The sequence below is a fragment of the Miscanthus floridulus genome, chromosome 19, assembly GCF_019320115.1.
Source record: "Miscanthus floridulus cultivar M001 chromosome 19, ASM1932011v1, whole genome shotgun sequence".
Taxonomy (NCBI): Eukaryota; Viridiplantae; Streptophyta; class Magnoliopsida; order Poales; family Poaceae; genus Miscanthus; species Miscanthus floridulus.
This window is the reverse complement of record NC_089598.1, coordinates 89847734-89853733: the sequence shown is the minus strand read 5'-3', so window position 1 is coordinate 89853733 and position 6000 is coordinate 89847734. Positions and strand designations below refer to the sequence as shown.

Genomic DNA, 6000 nt, shown 5'->3' with positions numbered 1-6000 from the left:
CCCTGTTGGCGCGGTAGGGCCGTCTGCCACCGCCTCTCCTGACGGGACGTCGAAGGTGACGACCACCGGCGGGTCCACGTCCTCTTTGGTCTTCAAGGCGCGAGTGCCATGCGTGAACGGGATGGACGCCACGGCAGCCACAGCGATCAGGAGGGCAACAACCATGAAGGTGGTGAGCTTGGCCATTGTTGTTGTTTCTGCAGAAACAGTGAGGGTGTTCTAAGAGTTCTTGGCGTAGAATTGTGTTGGAGCTTGAGTCATGGGTAGGTGAGTTTTATATGAGAAAGTGTAGTTGATTTCAGTTCAGTAACTGTAATGGAACTGTAGTTAATGGTGTTTAACTCTACTAGTTGCATGAGTTATAGTTCAATCTTCTATGTCTTATAAATTAATCCATGAGTTGATGATGAAGTTACATATGTTGGTACAAGTGTTGTTGGGCAATTAACCAGTGAGAGCTGTGACCTTCCCGCCCTCGTTGAGGAAGAATCAGGGCCTCCAACATGCCCTAATTGGTTGCACATAGTGGTTCCATTGGACTTGCCCATGGAGCGTGACACATCTTTTGAATATATTGTTTTGGTCCAAGATGCATCCGATGAGGAAGAAGCTGAGATTGGTATGGGTGTGACATTTGAGGACCCTATTGATATCATCATCCCTTTGAATGGATCCTCTCAGTCTATTGATGAGACCAAGGCAGAAGAGCCCAACCTGCCAAATAATCCTTTGTTGGAGGAGCCACCCAACTGGACGTCTACATGAAGATTGAGGATTGTGCTGGTCCCCCGATACATCACCCACCACTGGTGACACCACCAACGAGACGCCGGCACAAGTCTTATGACAAATCAATGGTTCGCCGAAGCACCCGTCTTGCCAAGCATAAAGTTCTAAAAGACTTGGGGATTGTTAGGAATGACGGGAAACTCAATGAAGATGCAATTCAAGAATATGCAGAGTGCGTGAAAGAACTATTACCACCAGATCTCCTTGAGTCACTCATGCGTACAAAAGGTCGTGCTTTTCGGGATCTTGTCGCGGGGATCTCTTTGCCTCTTCGCTAGGCTTTGTTGTTGTGTTGTCAATTTAGTTGTTGTTGCCTTATTGTTTACCTTGTTAGTTGCTTCCTTTGTCGTTGGTTTCGTCATCGTTGACTTGTTGTCTTAGGATTGTTGTTGTTACGTTGTTGCTTTGTTGAATCACCGGTCCGGGCTTCTTCTTTTTAATATAATCAGCAGGTCCTCTACCTCATTCATATCAAAAATATATGTCGGTACACGGTGTAATGACACTCACAATATAGACTCTATCATCATTTCTATAGCTACTTATTACCTATCTGTTTATTGATTTTTGATGATAGGACACTATATTTATCTAAGAAAGAAAGAGAAGGAAAACACAGGAAACCGAGGCTCGACCTCTTCACGCGCAACGAGGCCGTCGAAACCATCCAATACAGCGTAGGAGGAGCGCTCGGTTTCCAACTGCGATCGTGGATCCTGTGCGCGCCGCCGGTGAAGCACCGCTCCTGCGGCTGCCGCAGTCACGGACCTCGCGCGGCCACCGGCAGGATCTGGCGCCCCGCTGTCGCGGACCCTCGCGCGGCTGCCTCGCACACGCGGCCGCCGACGGGAGCTCGCGCGCGGCCACCGCGGAGCCAGCTCGCTCGCGCTGCCACCGACGAGATCTCGCGCGCCGCTGCCATGCAGTCTCGCGCGGACATCGTCGTGCCCGCTCGGTGGCGCGGCGGCCATCGACGTCATCATCTGGGAAGCGTGCGCCTTCGCTGCCTTGGCCGCGGTGGTCGTCGCCGGCGTCACCTGGTGCCTGAGCGTCGCGGCCGCGGTTCGTGCTGCCGGCGGCACGGCGTTTCCCACCGCCGCGCCAGCAGGCAGAGCCAGCGGAGTGTGCGGGCTTGCCGAAATAGACATCAGCGCACTGCCCAAGTCCCCGTACCAGCACCGCCTCGGCCATCTACGTGCGCCCCGCGGCGCTTGCGCGGCCACGCCTCGTCGAGGAGTTCACGTCGTCGAGCAGCAAGCAGATAAAGATTTAAAGAAGGCTTCAGCCACTCGGGCACTCGGCCACAGGCTTACTTGCCCGCACAGGATCTGAAGAATTGGGGAAAGATGATTGGTTTGATTTTTTTTCCATGAATCCTGTAACCACATATGCATTGGCGAGTATAGTTTGTACCGGTAGTGTCTCGTGGCCCAGTCTGGACCACGCAAGGCTGCTGACACTGCCCCGGCAGCTGCTCTTCGGTGAACCACTCTCGGTCTACTGGATCGCACCGCGATGGCGACTGAGTTTTTTTTTATTTTCTTTTGCAAAAAGTATTTGTTGATATTTACCTAAACAAGCCCGCCCTGCTCCTCGGCCGGCAGCCCTGTCCACGTCGACCGAAATAGCCTTGACCGTCCGATCTTCCATTGTGTGGTCCGGATTACTTGTAGCCGCTTCGTTTAGAATCTGCTTCTTCCAGCTCCTTATCGCTCTCAGTGGATTCTACTGGCTTCTGCTGCTTCTCGTCTGAATCCGATAGAGCAAATATATACTCCGGCTTCTGCTTCTCCTTCAGCAAACTTCTCTCCCCCTCGTCTCTCTCTCCTCTTCGCTCGCTCGCTCCCTCCCCTCCCGACGCGACCGAGCGGCGGTGCCTGGCCCTCGGTGCGGCGGTGGCAAGCCTCCTCCTCCTCCACGCCCCTCCCTCCTCGCGCCGCAAGTGTGGGGCGACGGCGGCCCCCGCCGGGTGCTGCGCCGGTGCAGCGATGCGACATCGTCTCTCCTGTGCTGCATGAAACCCTAGGTAGGTCGGTGCCCCCCCCCCCCCCCCCAAGGTGGGGGTGCGGCTGATGGAGGTATGCCGGTACAATTCATGTTTCCTTTGTGCTGCTCCACGTTAATATTGCTGCGTACAGCCTTGGAGCTTTAGGTCAATCATCCCCGATGTTAATTGGGTTTACTTATTATTTTTTAGACTCATGGAAACCATATGCTATATGGTCCTCCGTATCTTAGTTCTAGTTCCACCGTCTTTCTATTGCAAGAATTTGTTTTCACCATGCGAAAGCCATTATGAGGTTCATTTGTTGCCTCATCCTAAATAAGCTTTCATGTCTTACAATGTTGGACCACAGATCTTACTATTTGTGTTCGCACAGAGACGCTTCTTGGAAAGCCTCTCCCCGTGCTTTGCTTCTTTGCCATAACATTTATGCAGGCGAGTCCCTGTTCCCCCTGTGGTGTTGTTCGCATAATCGCGTGCAACCGGCATTATTTTTGCAGTGAGGTTATTCTTATGGTGACCTGCAGGTACCTATTTCCCTGTGGTCTGAGGGTTCTTTCAGTTTTAAGCAAGATATTTAACTAAAAAAGTCATTGCAAGCAACTCACTGCCTAAAGGCCAAGCTTTTCTAAAATCATTGCTCTTCGGGTAGTACTTGGTGATGCATCCGATTTTCTTCTTTGATATAATTTTCCTTGCATACGTTACCTAATCTAAAATATTTGGTTCATTGTAGGCTATAAAGCTTCCAGTCACCTGACTTGCTCCAAAGGTGCGACTCACTAACGAATATTTGTATGTTTTCATGCTTGTATATAGGTACACTGCCCCAGGGAAACTGCATTGCTTTACTCATGTGAATCTATATTTTAGATCACTCTATGCCTTCCAAACCGTGTTAGAAATTATTCAGTGCTGTCAAAATTTATGACATGCCTCTCTTTTTCTGAGTTGATCTATCCAACGTGCCTGCAGGAACTGGAGATGAACATTTGAGCACAGCACTGAACCTCCTCTTTCCACGAATGACACATTAAAGGTTGTGGGGTTAGTAAGATTCTCATTCTCATATATTTGCAGTAAGTGAATTCGATAACTAAATTTATTTTTGTATCACATCTCAAAGTATCTACAGTTTTGACTTACTGAGTTGCTTTTTACAGCCTTGATTTCCCATCTATCGGCTTGAAGTTCTCATACTGTAAACATGCTACGCATGCTTGTGGCTTGCCCTACTGAATATCTTAGTTAAATAAATAACTAAATCATTGATCTTTTTTTTTCTCTCGAATACGCATGAGAGTTGCGTATCGTTGTATTATAGAGTGGAAATAAAGGCCCGAGTAGATTACCAACTCACGCCGGTACCATACATGAGAAGGTTGGGACACTTACAACATTATCACCTATGAGACATCTGAAAATCATTGATCTTGGTTCTTTTAAAATTCCAATTTAGATTGCACTCCTTATTGTCGAATTCCTTTGATTACGTGTTTGTTGAGGGAGACACTAAAATTGCTCCTTGTGTAATACATGCCTGTTCCTTTTGGGGCTATTCTCATAATCATATTATTATTCTGGTTGTAATGTCCTTATGCTGAACATACAGTGTGGGATTCTCTGCAAAGGTCTGAGGCCATTGGTCTTTGCTACATACATTTGCACAGGCATCAGAAAAAGAAAGACATGCTCTTTCAGTAGCAGGTGAACCATTGCTTTCTAGCTTCCAGCATGGTCAGTAGTAGTAGTCCAGTAGTAAACTTGCAATGGCTGCTCGCTCACTCGCTTTCAAGTTTCAAAAGAAGACAACTTGCAGTGCACCTGCTCTTGCAGTGCACCTGCTCTGGCTAGGTTGCCACGGACTGACTTGTAGTTTTCACCGTATTAGTTGTTCTTCATGCATGTCAACCTGAATAAATCTCTTGCATATGGATTGGGTATACAATTGTCGGTGTCTACCTATACCAAAGTATTTAAATTGTCCTTCTTTCTTTGGCCCCTTATTCCATTTAGTTTTGGCCAATTGGAGGATTGCTGTTGCCTACCTGATGTATGTTGCATCCCAATGTGACGCTCAGTGTTCTTTCCTTGAGTTATCCATTTTTTTCTGTTGTACTTTCTTATGCTTCTTATAAATTAAATTTCCCTATGTTGGAGGTTTATCCTAATTTGCGTATACTGATCTTATTCATTTGTGCAGCTCTGTGCAATTGGAATTTGTTTGCTGGATAAAGGTCAGTGAGATACTAATTTGGTATAGTTTTGGATTTATGGTAAATTTTGGGTTCATTTTCAGCCAGTCCTCTCATTATCTGCTATTGTGTAAGCTTTTTTCACATGCTTCTTCGCCATTTGCTTTATTCTTGCTAACGAGGTTAGCCTCATACCTTGTTGCCTTTTATGTTTCCCTATGCAAGTTGTGCTCAACAGTGAAATGATAGTGTCTTGTGCCATTCCTGGTTACACACCATGAATCAGTGGCAAACACAGATTTACAAATTGCTAGATGAAAGTGCTTTTTCGTGTTACCTGAATGTCAGCTAATGAAGATTTATTCCACTGCTTTCCTGTCCTCAGCGTTTTGCTGCTATGAATAAATGTGATTTGCTAACTTATTCTAGATATGTGTAACGAAAAAAACAGCCTCTTCATGCACAGCACCAGGTTCCATCGCCATTTAGGTCTCCCAATTTTACTTTTGATGTCAAGCTACAATTGCCTTTCATGCTTAGATTTATTTATTTTTCTCCGTTGCTTTACATTTATTAAGATGCGATCCAATCCTCTTATTAGGCCTCTGAATCTCATATATGCTAAGCTGTAATTTCAACTACGTAGCTCTGTTGTTCATTTTATCTCAGGTTCATTTTTATATTTTTCACTGTCTCTTCCTTCCTGTTATCCCCTTGCTCTGCCAGTCCTTTAAGAGATTTTGTGATTCCACCTTTCTTGGCTCACTGTTGATTTTATAGTATAAAGAAACCTATCTGTGCTTCTATTCTATACAGATTATATTAACCTGTTTGTTCGAAACGTGGTTCATTTTTTTAGTATAAAGAAACCTTATGTTCTATTTAAATCTATTATTTCCAAATTGCAACAGGGAAATGTTATGTATGCTGAAATTCCTAAAACAGAGGTACATGACAGAGCCCACTCTTAAGCGATGAGAAAGTATATACTACCACTAGGTTCAAAGTTAA

General features: G+C 46.0%; 1 long non-coding RNA gene across 1 annotated transcript; it reads left to right on the top strand.

Annotated features, from left to right (window-relative positions):
• Positions 1-3330: 3330 nt before the first annotated feature.
• On the top strand, positions 3331-5231 carry LOC136529461 (uncharacterized). Its single transcript, XR_010777328.1, has 4 exons — positions 3331-3442; positions 3531-3566; positions 3770-3841; positions 4998-5231. It is a non-coding gene; the product is annotated as an uncharacterized lncRNA (long non-coding RNA).
• Positions 5232-6000: the final 769 nt, after the last annotated feature.